This window comes from Felis catus, chromosome B2 (genome assembly GCF_018350175.1).
Source record: "Felis catus isolate Fca126 chromosome B2, F.catus_Fca126_mat1.0, whole genome shotgun sequence".
Taxonomy (NCBI): domain Eukaryota; kingdom Metazoa; phylum Chordata; class Mammalia; order Carnivora; family Felidae; genus Felis; species Felis catus.
In genome coordinates, this window is record NC_058372.1 from 135,322,818 (window position 1) to 135,336,348 (window position 13,531).

Consider the following 13,531-nt stretch of genomic DNA (forward strand, 5'->3'; position numbering starts at 1 on the left):
GCACAGATGGCTGAAGTACCTCTGGCCCCTAAACCCTCTCTCACCTGTGGCTGGGAGGAACAGTAAAGAGTTTGTTTTGCTAGTAAGTTTAATAAAATATGCCAGATGAGGTTTCATTGGCCCTAGGGGTTCTGCTTGGGCCATGTGCCTGTTCGCGAACCAACCACAGTCATCGGGGCTGAAACGTGATGAACAGCTTAGCCTAGTTAATGTCGTTCAGGGCACAGGAGCTGGGAGGAGGGCAAAGGAGATGAAAATGCCCATGTGGTTGCTACAAGGAGGGTAGAGAGGTGTTGGGCTTCTAAAAACAGCAGCTGCTGTTACTCCTCCCACTTTCAGCAACCAGTTGAAGAAGGTTGGACTACCCTAGCTGTTGTTACTTGCTTATGGTCTGTGCACTCAAAAAAGAGCAGGTAGAAGCAAGAAAGGGGTTTTTATGTTGCACGGACCTCGAGTCACAAGTTACCTCCCATTCTCAAATCAGACTGGACAGATGTGGAGTGGCACTCCAGGGTGGAGGGTCTGGGGCAGAAGCAGAACTCCACTCCAGATACAGGGATCTCCTTTGGGTTTACATGATCTAGCAGCGCATCCCTCAAAAATATTCACTTTGTTTTTGTCCATTTGACCATCTGTGTTACTGATCTCTAGGGAGAGGGAGTGGTGGGGGGAAAAAGGGAAGACTTTCTCGATACTAATGGGAGGAACTTTGGAAGATTTGCCCTTTGTTGGCATTATTACTATTAACTACATTATGGTCTACACTGGTCTGCAGCCCTGTGGTTTCTGGTAGCCCCTTATGTGTATTTTCACCCTTTGTTTCTTCTGTGAAGTTCATGTGTTGCACCCAAGAAATAAAGATAAGAAATTTTGTGCTTATGATCAGATCTCAGGGGCTCCTGCATTTCAAATAGTTGACATTGTAGGGAAAATGTTTATGCTTTGGGTCTTTGTAGAGTCATCATCATAAGTGCAAGTGTTTTATCAGACAGGACTTTAAATTGTTCCTTGTTGAAGCCATGCTTACTCAGACCATTAAAAGCCACTTTTGCTAGTCACTGGGTATTACGGTTCTGCAAAACTAACAGGCCTTTTATTGTGTCCCACATATAAAAGAGCAATTTTTGTTAATGTTCATTCTGTCTAACTAGAATTGATTATGTTGTGATCAGGGCATTTAGCGTTTAGTCTGCACACTCTGTTTAAAATTAAAGGTAAACTTACTTTAGACACTGTAGTCAAAAGGACATGGTGACATATTTTGGACTTCTGTCTCCTTTTTATAAGACCAATCGTGACATCTTATTTATTTTTATTCTCAAACTCACATCACTTGTATTTTGCCTTATTTTAAACATGAACTTGAACGTATTCCAGACTATAAGTTTGGCATTGTTCTTTGACCAAAAGCAATAAAACGTGACCGGTTTCAGCATGATTCGGTGAAGTGCAGTCAGCATTTTCTTTTCACAAATCCAACATCAATGGCTATTTATGTACATTTCCCCAGCATTTAAAAGTGTAATGATGTGTTTCAGGGTTTTTTTTAATATCAAATTCTATTTGTTTCTAATGCCCTGAGTGGATTTTGCACTTATGGCCGGATAATCAAATATTCTTAATGGTTTTTTTTTTTCTAAAAATATTATCTTGAAGTTATACCCTGAGGTCCTCAAGTATTCACCTATAAATAAGCATCTCTGATTGTAAAAGTCTCTTTCTGTTCTCATATTCCTTTAATGGTAGTTCACCATCCATAGACTAAAAACTAAAAATACATTGGTTCCCCTCATGTTGAATTTCCTGGCTAAGTAATGCTTTTTTTCCTTTTCTAAAAAAAGTACGTTTGTACTTTTCATCATTTCTCATGAGGAAACCATTGTCCTAAATATTTCCTTAAGTGTGTTCTATGTACATTCTTTGCTATAAGCATCACTTTTCTAAATATGATCTCTCTTCAGATCTGTTTTCATTTGTGACTGGTCATTGCTGCAAATGGACAAAAAACATTGCTTTTTATGTGTTGTGCTTCAAATAATTTTGTGGCACCTTTACTGTTTCCGATAGATGTTTTTTTAGAAATGTCTCTTGAGTTTTCTGGGTGTGCAACCTTGTCACCCGGTGATGGTGGTCATTTGGCCTGTTCAATTCCTTTCATTTTTGCACGGTGAGCATATTTTGTTATTGACTTTTTAAGAAAAATGTTGTCTGTTGTTTTCAGATCTTTTTAAAAACTGTGGTCTGTGATCTTTCTATTTCTAGATTACTGAGAGGCTGGCAGATATAGGTGCTGAGTTTGACCCTGCTCTCTGAGCATCTTTCAACGTATGAATATGCATTGATCTCTTATGACCTATTGATAGAGCACAAGAAATCTATTTCAATAACATTTCTAAAATAAGCCCAATTTCTATTATTGTGTCGCTATCTTCATATACTAGAAATTGAGTTTTCTGAGCCCTTGATTTAGTACTCCTCTGTGTTAGTTTTCTAAGTTAAACGAGCTTCTTCTCTCTTTGTGTCTTCTCAAGTTTGGTCATCAGGCTTGTACTAGCTTCACCCAAAAAACTAGGGATCTTCATCTGTTCTGTATCCTCAAAGCTTTCTATGTAGTTTGGAAATTATTTACTCCTTGCAGTAAACCCTTATCAGTTTTGTAGCTTTTATATTTCTGGTTCAGTTTTAATAATTAAGTGCCATCTGAGAAAACTGTTTGTATTGAGATGTTAAATTATTCACAATGATATTTTTATGTAACACTCAGTTCTTAATCACTTCCATGTCAGTGATATATTCCTTTAGTAATTCTTTTTTTTTTTTTAACATTTATTTATTTTTGAGACAGAGAGAGACAGAGCATGAACGGGAGAGGGGCAGAGAGAGAGGGAGACACAGAATCTGAAACAGGCTCCAGGCTCCGAGCCATCAGCCCCAGAGCCCGACGCGGGGCTCGGACTCACGGACCGCGAGATCGTGACCTGAGCTGAAGTCGGACGCTCAACCGACTGAGCCACCCAGGCGCCCCTCCTTTAGTAATTCTAATTTCATGTTGGATTTTTTTTTTTAATTTTTTTTTTCAACGTTTATTTATTTTTGGGACAGAGAGAGACAGAGCATGAACGGGGGAGGGGCAGAGAGAGAGGGAGACACAGAATCGGAAACAGGCTCCAGGCTCCGAGCCATCAGCCCAGAGCCTGACGCGGGGCTCGAACTCACGGACCGCGAGATCGTGACCTGGCTGAAGTCGGACACTTAACCGACTGCGCCACCCAGGCGCCCCTCATGTTGGATTTTAAGATGAGATTATTGCCTGAAATCTATGAGTTATTTCATTCTGTAATGAACCAGTGTCTGCTTTTTAAATATCTAAATCACAAATTCCTGCTTTATGTTTATTTCTGCCTTTTTCATCTTCTATTTATTTATTACTATTTTCAAACTTAACTAAGTTTACATACATATTTCCTTTCTTTGTTCTGTCCAATTTAAAAACAAAAACAAACAAACAGTAAAACCCCACAACCAGTCACTGGTGCCATAGGAAAACCACATTTTTTATGCCTCATAGACAAAGTAAAATGGACTCGCTTTCACTATCTATCCTATTCACTTCCCAGTTGTTTTTTTGTTTTGTTTTGTTTTGGTTTCTTTATAACAGGATCTAGGACTTCTGACTTAGATGGAGCTAATCATTAAAGTTTTTTTAGATGCCTTTTCAAAAATGTTTACAGTTTTCACTCTATCTGGACTGTTTTTAGGATAATTAGCATACTTCAGTCCCTGTTTGCCTGCTCGTAACACTTTCCACCAGTGCTACTGTGACTACTTTTTCGCTCTTAGCTTTTTATTTTGATGCGTCCCTCTCAGTCAACTGGAATATTTTGAAGTTTTTATCGTGAAGATATCCAGCTGATAAATTCCTAAGCACATTTGGTTTGTCCTTTAAAACTCTGTAGACATGGGGGCGCTTGGGTGGTTCCGTCAGTTGGGCGTCTGACTTTGGCTCAGGTCAGGATCTTGCAGTTTGTGAGTTCGAGCCCCGCGTCGGGCCCTGTGCTGACATCTCAGGGCCTGGAGCCTGCTTCGGATTCTGTGGCTCCCTCTCTCTCTGCCCCTAACCCACTGGCATTCTGTCTCTGACTCTCTCACTTTCAAAAATAACTAGATTTAAAACACACACACACACACACACACACACACACACACACACCTCGACAGACACAGAAATGTCTGTGGTTCCTTCTTTTCAAAAATAGTGACCAGAAAAAAAGCCACCCCAGATTTCACCAGATGTAAATATCACCTCTGTGAATTTCCACCCCCATCCCAACTACTTTGCAGAGATGGAAAGTGAGAGGAATTATGGGATATAGCCATGGAGAGGAACTCAGGGATAGAGTGGCCACAGCCTTCGAAAGTTGTTCGTCCTGTGGACGACTTGTACTTCAGAGATAGGGACACTGTGGCCGAGAGTGAGGAGAACCATCCATTCTCCTCCTGCCCCTCAGGGTTTCATCTCTCCTCCAGGAAGGGGACATCCTTCCTGGCTTCTGGCAGGTCATTGAACTTAGTTTTTAGTGCTAGTTAAAGTTCACATCTTTAATTTTATGAGTACTTTAAGGGAAAGGGAAAATCAAGGATGGAACATCAGTAACTTTCCTAATATCACATCTTATAAGTTTTTGTTTTTTAATTAAATCGTTATGCTTATTGGGATAGGTCTAGCATAGACCAGTAGCATAGATGTGGCATTTTCCTCAGAAAATGCTGGCTTTTTGCCGCCCGTGTTCCTTCTGCCACTTAGAATTAGCCCTGCTGCTTCATCCATGTTCTGCCAAGATAATTCTGGAAAAGCAATAAGAAAGAAGTTCATTTTTGTGTCTCCTCTACAGGTGAAGACGGTTATTGGGAGTCTGAGTGCAGACACTGGAAAAGCTTCACCTGTCAAAGTGAGCTATCTTCTTTTTTTTTGCTACTCGAGTATGAAACGTGCTACAAAATTAATATATTCATAATTTAGGTTTGTTAGGTACTTTTGTATAAGTACACTGTAGGCAAAATTGTTCTTGCTTTTAACTATTTTGTAAGCCAGAATAACAAGTATGGTCACCACAGGATAAAATATGAAAGGAGACGCATACTTTACATATATATATGTATATATATGTATACACACACACACACACACACACACACACATACATACATACATACATACATGAAGAATAAGAATGGAGTCCGAGAGAGTAACTATTGTGTGACTCAGTTTGAAGTCACTTCTTCCCATTGGCCTTCAGCTGTTAATGAGTTGGCCTTTTAGGTTATTTTTAAATGCCTTTTATGGGCTAGAAAAGCTCTCTTTGTCCTTTTGACTTTGAGTTTTTCTGGAAGGTTTTAAATCTCAATCTACCTTTGTGGTGGTAGTATTTGAAAAACCACAAAGAATGCTAAAAGGGAAGGAAGGCAGGAGCATGCCTTTTTTTTTTTTTTCTGTTTTCAGTTCTAGACAGTTATTTTACCCTGCTTCTTCCCTAAGTACTTGATCATTCTCTACCCACATGATAAGCTATATGTCAGGACCCGGAATGCTGATGTTGCTCGATGACCTATCAAGTGCTTACCAGAATGCTGGGAATAGGTGAAGAAACTCAGTGCGCTAAGCATTGCATTATCATTTTTAACTCATCAGTTTAGACTTTCAGTGTTACGTCAGGCCTCTTTCTTTCTTCTCTTTTTTTTTTTTAACCAAACAGTCAAATAAAAGACAAAATTAAAAGCGTAAATGCAGCCCCGGGTTAGAGTTTTGTTGCCTTTAACTAGCAAAATAAGAATGCTTTATTGGAATCATAAATATTTGATACACTGCATTATTCTTCTTGAAGTACTCAAAGTGATTACAAAGACAAATGGTATTTTAATGGAGTCAAGATGACTTTGCTGTGTCAGAGTTCAGAATTCATCAGTGTTTTGTTAACCGGTAAAAACAATGGTTTTCTTGCCGCCGACCTTCATTGCTGGCCACAAAGTCCCAGAAGTTCCTTTGCCTAACTTACGGTGGGACGCTGAAGAGTTTAAAAATCAAGAGTCGGTAGTCCAGAGCTGACTTATTTCTTAGGATCCCTGATCCTTTTAAAGGCCCGTGAAAATGTTTTCATTTTAATTTCTTTTTCAAAGCAGGAGATAAGTGAATGCAATGGTGAATAGAGGATAATGAAGCTTGGGTTGGATGACGTTTTTCTTTGTAACAACGCAGTTGTAAAGTGTAACTTTTGGCATTTCTTATGGAGGAAGGGGCCAGAGTGCCCACAGAAGTCTGAGTCACCGTCAGGCGCCCTCTGCGTATGTGAGACCCCGTCACTCGAATGCATTGTTCTTTCTTTTTTGGGAGAGAAGTAATTATTTCTGTTTTAGAAATGATCGTCTTCTCTGTGAATGAGTCCGCGGACTCATCTGCTCATCAGCGAGGGACACGGTTCTCGCTGCAGAGAAAAGTAATGTGTTGTTAGGCTCAGGAGCTGTGACTATCGGTGCTGTTTCTCTGGAATAAAATCCATATTTTTCCCTCGAGAGACCCACCGATACCCTGTTAGCTTTATAATATGATACAGAAAAATAAGGAAAGGGAAAGCAAGACTTGACTCCGGAAGCCGTGGTCTGTGTCGGACAAGCGTTTTGCCCAAGGGGTGTGTGTTCCCGAGCCCGGTGGCTCAGCTGGCCCCCTTGCTGCCACGGGAGTCTAGAATTTTCCTCCTTCCGTAGCCGCTCATGTCTGTTACCAGGTGCACACCGTTCTCAATGGCCATGACGGATCTGGGTTTGTTTGTGTCTGAAGCCCGGATCTGGTTTTAGAGAAAATAATTCTGTTAGTCTTCACCGGTACTGACTATATACGTTGTGTCTAGAATACCTCCTGAAAGTCACTTGTTGATCTTAAAGTAAGCGCATTGCATGTCTGGAGAACTTTTTTTTTCAAAATAGGCAACTCGCTCAAAGATAAACTACCTCAGAGCAAGGATCTTTGTCTCTTTTGTTCGTTGCTATTTTGTTCGAGAAAAAGCCAGACGTAAAAAAGAAGCTCAAATATTTGCCCAAAGAATGAATGGGCTAACGTCCTCCTTTAGAAAAACCGTATTCTGAAATTGCTTTGGGCGTGTAAGCGGACTGCTAGCCCTCTCCTCCTTAAACCGGCAAGCATCCGGGCATGCACACACAAAAATGGACATTGCACGTTAATATAAAATTGTCATCTACCAGACTGTTACCGGCCAACTACAGAAGAGCTGTCCTCTCTACATGAGCAAGCCAGTGTAGAGGGGGGGTACCACTTAATCAGATGAAGTCAGGAAAGCAAGAGAATTCTAGGGAAAGGTGCCCCTCGCCCCAGCTATTGGAAACATAAATCTAGAGGTGTAAACAGAATCACCTGACTTTAATTAATAGCACTTGGTGAGGTGGTCCTGGTTTACTGAAAAGTCAGAGGAGCGTGGCCCTATTTCGCATGGTTTGTTGAGGAGAACTGGAATGCATTATTTTTCTGTCCACATGCCATGAGTGTGCGCGTGTGTGTAAGAGAGAGAGAGAGAGATTCAGCTTCAAGACTGCATTTTAAAGCAGCCCCCCCAAATATATGCATTACACACACCCACGTGTACATTTTCTTTCTTTTTTTTTTAAGATTTGAATGTTTATTTATTTATTTTGAGAGAGAGAGAGAGAGAACAAGCAGGGGAGGTGCAGAGAGAGAGAATCGCAAGCACAGAGCTTGATGTGGGGCTTGAACCCGTGCACTGCAAGATCACGATCTGAATCGAAATCAAGAGTCGGATGCTTAACCGATTGAGCCTTCCAGGCGCCCCCGTAATTTTTTTTTTCCTGAACAAACTTGCCCCTGCATTTTATTCTCGTTGTGTTCTTGTCCAGGGTCCCACCCGCCCTCTGATGAAGGTATGTTAGGACAGAGCTGCCGTTAGGAGTGCACAGTATGGAGCTGCCCAAAGAGCAGAAAGATGCCAACTAAATATATTCTAACGCCTGCACCAGGCGCCGGGGTGCTTGAGTGTCCTGACCTTTACTGCTCGTGCTAGCAGTTTCCGAGCCCCTTCTGAGGTCAAGTGGGGGTGCAGGATAGTGGGGCGGTTTCTAGCGAAGATCCTGAAGACTAGACGTGGTGTGTCTCCTGTGCCAGATGTGCCATCACTAAGCGCTGCCGTGATGGCTCCTGAGGGGCCTGCAGGGGGGTCGCGCTCTTCTCTGGAGGGTAGACATCCCTCGTGTCTCCCGTCCCCACACGATGACTCTTACTGCCCTTACGTGAGCAGGTGCATGATGCACACGCATTGAACCCAGGTCACCACCTGCTTCTGTGGTACGTCCAAAGGGTACAGTCCTGGAGCTGAGGGTTTTGTGGGATTGAATATTGAGGCTTATTACCCCCAGGACTTACAAACAGTACAATGCAGGCATGCTCGGGGAGGGATCAGCTGTTTAGTCCTTCCGTGTCCTGCGGGTGTCCTCGCCACTGTGTTCCCAAGGCCCTGTAAGAGTGTTACTCAGGCTGATAGATTTGTTGGATGGCAGCTAATAGAAGGCTCATCAGTGGCTGCAGTGTAAATGATTCGCACTGCGAATAAATAACTTGTTGTATTGACCTACATACCGCTAATCATATAACCATCCAGCGGAACTCTTGGCCCAGTGCTGGAGGACAGGGCTTCACGCAGGATGGGATCTTTAAAAAGTCATCGAGATGCTTCCTTCTGCTTCGCCCACTGCAAAATCCCCTGGGTATCTCTTGACGTGCGGTGTCATAAAAATGATTTTTTTAGTGTGTCATCAAAGATTAAAGGTGTTACAGCTAAATATAGTGGTTACAAAAACATAGCACAAAATTACAGCACTCAGAAAGATGTACAGGTTTGACTCTGCCCAAGCATTGGGCATCTCTCCTCCATTAAAAAGTATCTCCTGGGGTGCCTGGGTGGCTCAGTCGGTTAAGCATCTGACTTCAGCTCGGGTCACGATCTCACGGTCCGTGAGTTTGAGCCCCGCGTCGGGGTCTGGGCTGATGGCTCAGAGCCTGGAGCCTCCTTCCGATTCTGTGTCTCCCTCTCTCTCTGCCCCTCCCCCATTCATGCTCTGTCTCTCTCTGTCTCAAAAATAAATAAATAAAGCTAAAAAAAAAAAAGTATCTCCTATTGGGGCACCTGGGTGACTCAGTCTGTTGAGTGTCTGACTTTGGCTCAGGTCACGATCTCGCGGTTCATGGGTTCGAGCCCTGCATCGGGCTCTGTGCTGACAGCTCGGAGCCTGGAGCCTGCTTCAGATTCTGTGTCTCCCTCTCTCTCTGCCCTTCCCCTGCTCACACTCTGTCTCTCTCAAAAATAAAATAAACATTAAAAAAAAAAAAAAGTATCTCCTATTAAGGAGTTGTTGAGATCGGCTGCACCGACGACGTGAAATGTGCCCCACACGATGGGACTATACACTTAAAAATGGCTAAGATGGCAAATTTTAGGTTATGTGTATTTTGCCACGATCAAAAATTTCAAAATATTTTTTGAAAGTATCGCCGGATGTTTGCATAGCTTAAGCTGGGGTAGAGATTAAGGGGTGAGGAGAGAGTGGAGAGGGAAGACTTTCTCGCTGCAGATCTGTGTCATTAGGGAAAGGTATGACAGGGTCCCCAGCTATTCTTGAGAAAAAAAAAAAAACGATATTAGTTTTAAAAAAAAAGTCCTGTTTTCTCATGAAAGGGTGACCTCTGGAATGAGGAACTGGTTGCTGTTCCTGGCATGGAGCATTAGGGGATTCTCAGGACAGTATGACCTCAATTTTGTGGAATGATGGCAATAGGTTTCCGTCAAAAACAAGGAGGGGGTGGGGGTGGGGGGCTTCACGGTGAAATAGCTGGGGTTTGAGCAAGGTTGATGAGTTCCTCTTTCTACAGAGCCTTTACCACGCTGCTCTAAGTTCCATGTCTTCAAGGAGGTGCTATGGGCAGGCTTCCTCAAACTTGACCATGGACCGTCTCCCCGCAGCCTCCACCCGGCCCGGCCTTATAGGGTTTTTTTTTTTTTTTAACCTGTTAACCGTGTTGTTCTGTGGAAGGTAGTTTGGCGAATACAGACGCAAGGCCAAGTGTGGGAACACAAACATAGAAATGGCTTGTAGAAAGAAATAGAGAAACAACTGAAGCCAGAATTGTGACCCGTCCCCGTAGGAGGAGCTTGGAGAGCGGACGCTTCTGGACCACAAAGCCCTGCACGCCAGCTCGGGGCGCCCCATCTCCATACCCGGTAAGGGGGCCAGGCCTCGCGTCTGCTCATTAGAGATCCCTCACCTTCGGCGTTCCCCTCAGAGCGACCCGAAGGTTCCGTGTCTGAAACTTGTGGAGCACCTTGAAAGCATTTAGCTAAGCCACTGGCTCAAGGATCGGCAAAGATGATGTCCGGTCATCTGAAATTCTAATGTGGGAGAAGGTTGCCTTAGATCTTTCACTATTAACCTACGTCCAGTCTAGTAACATGTGATAGATTCCGATGGGCTCCTTATGTGAGCACATGTCCTGGAAGTGGCCTAAAATTCCTTAGCCCGAGTCGTAATTGATACATTGTTAAAGGTGATCTGTTTCAGGATCGTTTCATAAGTGAGGGCGTACTTTGTATGAAACGTGAAGTACAAAGCACCCCGCATTGTGAACCAAGGCGAGAAGAAAAGGCTTCTGCCCTTGGAGAAGTTGTAAGACACACCTAACAAATAACCGTTCTGTGAAGCAGTATGTGATAAAGAGTGGCATCAGAAAGGTATTTTACCGAAAAGCTTAGAAATGTGATCTGAAGAGATGTACTTCCCGTATAAATTGTTCACTTCTGGGGGGCTCAGTCAGTTGAGCGTCCGACTTCGGCTCAGGTCGTGATCGCACAGCTCATGAGTTCAAGCCCCGCGTCGGGCTCTGTGCTGACAGCTCAGAGCCTGGAGCCTGCTTCAGATTCTGTGTCTCCCTCTCTCTCTGCCCCTAACCCACTCGCATTCTGTCTCTGCCTCTCTCAAAAATAAATAAACGATAAAAAAAATTTTTTTTAAGTTGTTCACTTTGGTATGTTCTCTGTCTTTGAAAATGATGCTTCTTTTTTGTTGGTTGAGTATGAAGTTATCGGTTAAGTCAAAACTATTTGTTATTCACATCATCAGTCTCCTTACTTTTTTCCCACTTTTTTTCCCTGTCAGGTTCTGAGGGCTGTTTTAGAGCTCTCACTGTGTTAGTGAATTGTCAGTGTTTCCTTTTAATTCTGTCAGCGTTTCCTTTCTGTGTTTCAAAGCTATGCTTTAGATACATTAAGGTTCACAAGTTGTTCACTTATCATACAGCGAGGTGCAGGTCATTGTTGTATTTTAGAAACCAGATGGAGTATCATATCCCCATGAAGGATGGGGGTCACGCAGGATTATTGGAGGTTTCATGCTCTGAACATCTGCAGCTGAAAATCTACCTAGGATGGGCCCACCAGGGGCTTCCCCGGGGAACATCTAACGGGCACGGAAAAGCTGTCACCTAAAATGTCAGAAGAACCAGATGTGCCCAGTGGTGCCACATCTGCTTTCAACAGCTGTAGATACTGAATCCAGTGTCTGGAACAGACAACTAGTTTTAATATTTGAGACACTTGTAGAGGCCCTGGACCAGACTCACCAGGCGTAAGAAGTCAGAATTATGCACCATGGCCGGCAGTCATCAAGGCCTGTGTTCACGCGGACTGCATAATGCTGCTCTCGCCATCACCTCTGCCTCGGCCCCTTTCTTCCCGTTCCAGACCCCAGGCATCTCGATTTCAATTGCATTTTCCAAGGTCCGCCTGCTGTTAGAAGTGTGTGTTTTATTGCCCGACACCGTCATGGCTGTTCTGGGCCATAAGGGAAGCCTGTTCTGGAGGAAGATTACATTCGTGATAAAGACTTTTTAAAGTTAAGTTGGGCATTAAAGCAATCATTGTGTTTTAAAATTGAAAGACACAGAGTTGCAATTGATCTTAAGTCCTGCATTAAGTAGAGTATTTTCTTTTAATATTCTTCGTCTTAAAAAAAGAAAAAAAGTGGAGTCTGGCTTCTTAAAATGTTGTAACTTCGTATATATTCCTTTGATTTCTAGAGCGTGGTCATTCAGAGGAAAACAGAGTGGACCAATTTCACAGGTCCTCGTAGATGGAATATTGGAGCCACCAGGCTCTTAGCCAGAAGACCGACAAATCGTGTTTCTCTGTTTTCCCTTTTATTTCTAAGCCCTCTGCCTCAGCACTGACTCTCTTTCCTGGGTGTTTCCAGTTGGGGAGCTCCCAGTCACCTCCAAGGTCACTTATTCCTCCAACTTCTAAATCCTATTTGAGGAGATGAAGATATTTTTGTGCGTGCTTCTCATTTTTAAAAATTTTTTTTTAACGTTTATTTATTTTTGGGACAGAGAGAGACAGAGCATGAACGGGGGAGGGGCAGAGAGAGAAGGAGACACAGAATCGGAAGCAGGCTCCAGGCTCCGAGCCATCAGCCCAGAACCCGACGCGGGGCTCGAACTCGCGGACCGCGAGATCGTGACCTGAGCCGAAGTCGGACGCTCAAACCGACTGAGCCACCCAGGCGCCCCGCGTGCTTCTCATTTTAAGTGCACGTTTGACATTTCTTTCCCTCCTCCCCGCCCCCTGCCCGTCCCCCAATACCTAATTTGTCACCAGATCTCACTAAATTTTCCTCACCCTCTGTTTCATCCTTCTTTTCCGTTTCCACGGCCCTTCATAAAGGGAAACGCTGATCACTTGAGTATTTATCACACACTGGGCACTACATTTAGCCCTTGAACCACACAGGTTTGAACTGCACGGGCCCACGTCCACATGGATTTTTTTCACTAAATACAGTACAGCCCTGTAAATGTATTTGCCTTATGATTTCCTTAGTAAGATTTTCTTTCCTCTAGCTTACTTTATTGTAAGAAGAGGGTGCGCTTTTGGGGGGGGGTGCTTTTTTGGCGACTCATGTACCCTGGAACCCATGCCCCCACAATTCGACCGCATTAAAGAGCCTGAAGAAGATTTTATTGTAAGACTACAGTATATAATACATGTATACAATATATGTTAATCGACTGCTTATGTTATCAGTAAGTCTTCTGGTCAACAGTAGGCTACTGGTAGCTAAGTTTTGAGGGGAGTCAAAAGTTGCATACCAATTTTCAGCTGCATCGGGGGCGGGTTAAGGGCACTGACCCTCACGTTGTTCAAGGGTCAGCTGTCTATACTTTTTCTCACTTAATTCTTTTAGCTTTGTGCAGTTATTATCATGAATTGAACTTCCCATGTTAGGACACTGAAACTCTCAGAAATTTAAGTCATTGCCAAAGTCACAAAATTAGTAATTAAAAAAAAAATTTTTTTAACGTTTATTTATTATGGACAGACAGAGACAGAGCATGAGCAGGGGAGGGGCAGAGAGAGAAGGAGACACAGAATCCGAAGCAGGCTCCAGGCTCTGAGCTGTCAGCACA

General features: G+C 43.2%; 1 protein-coding gene across 2 annotated transcripts in view; it reads left to right on the forward strand.

Moving 5' to 3' along the window:
- The window catches only part of PLEKHG1 (pleckstrin homology and RhoGEF domain containing G1), a 235,911-nt gene that overhangs the window by 51,508 nt on the left and 170,872 nt on the right, over positions 1–13,531 (forward strand). Inside the window, exon 2 of one of the 2 annotated variants that reach the window (XM_023254503.2) lies at positions 4,893–4,949. The exons of the other annotated variant lie outside the window; for it this stretch is intronic. The gene's annotated coding sequence lies outside the window, so the exon portion shown is untranslated. The remainder of the gene's footprint in view (positions 1–4,892; positions 4,950–13,531) is intronic. 2 annotated transcript variants of the gene reach the window in all.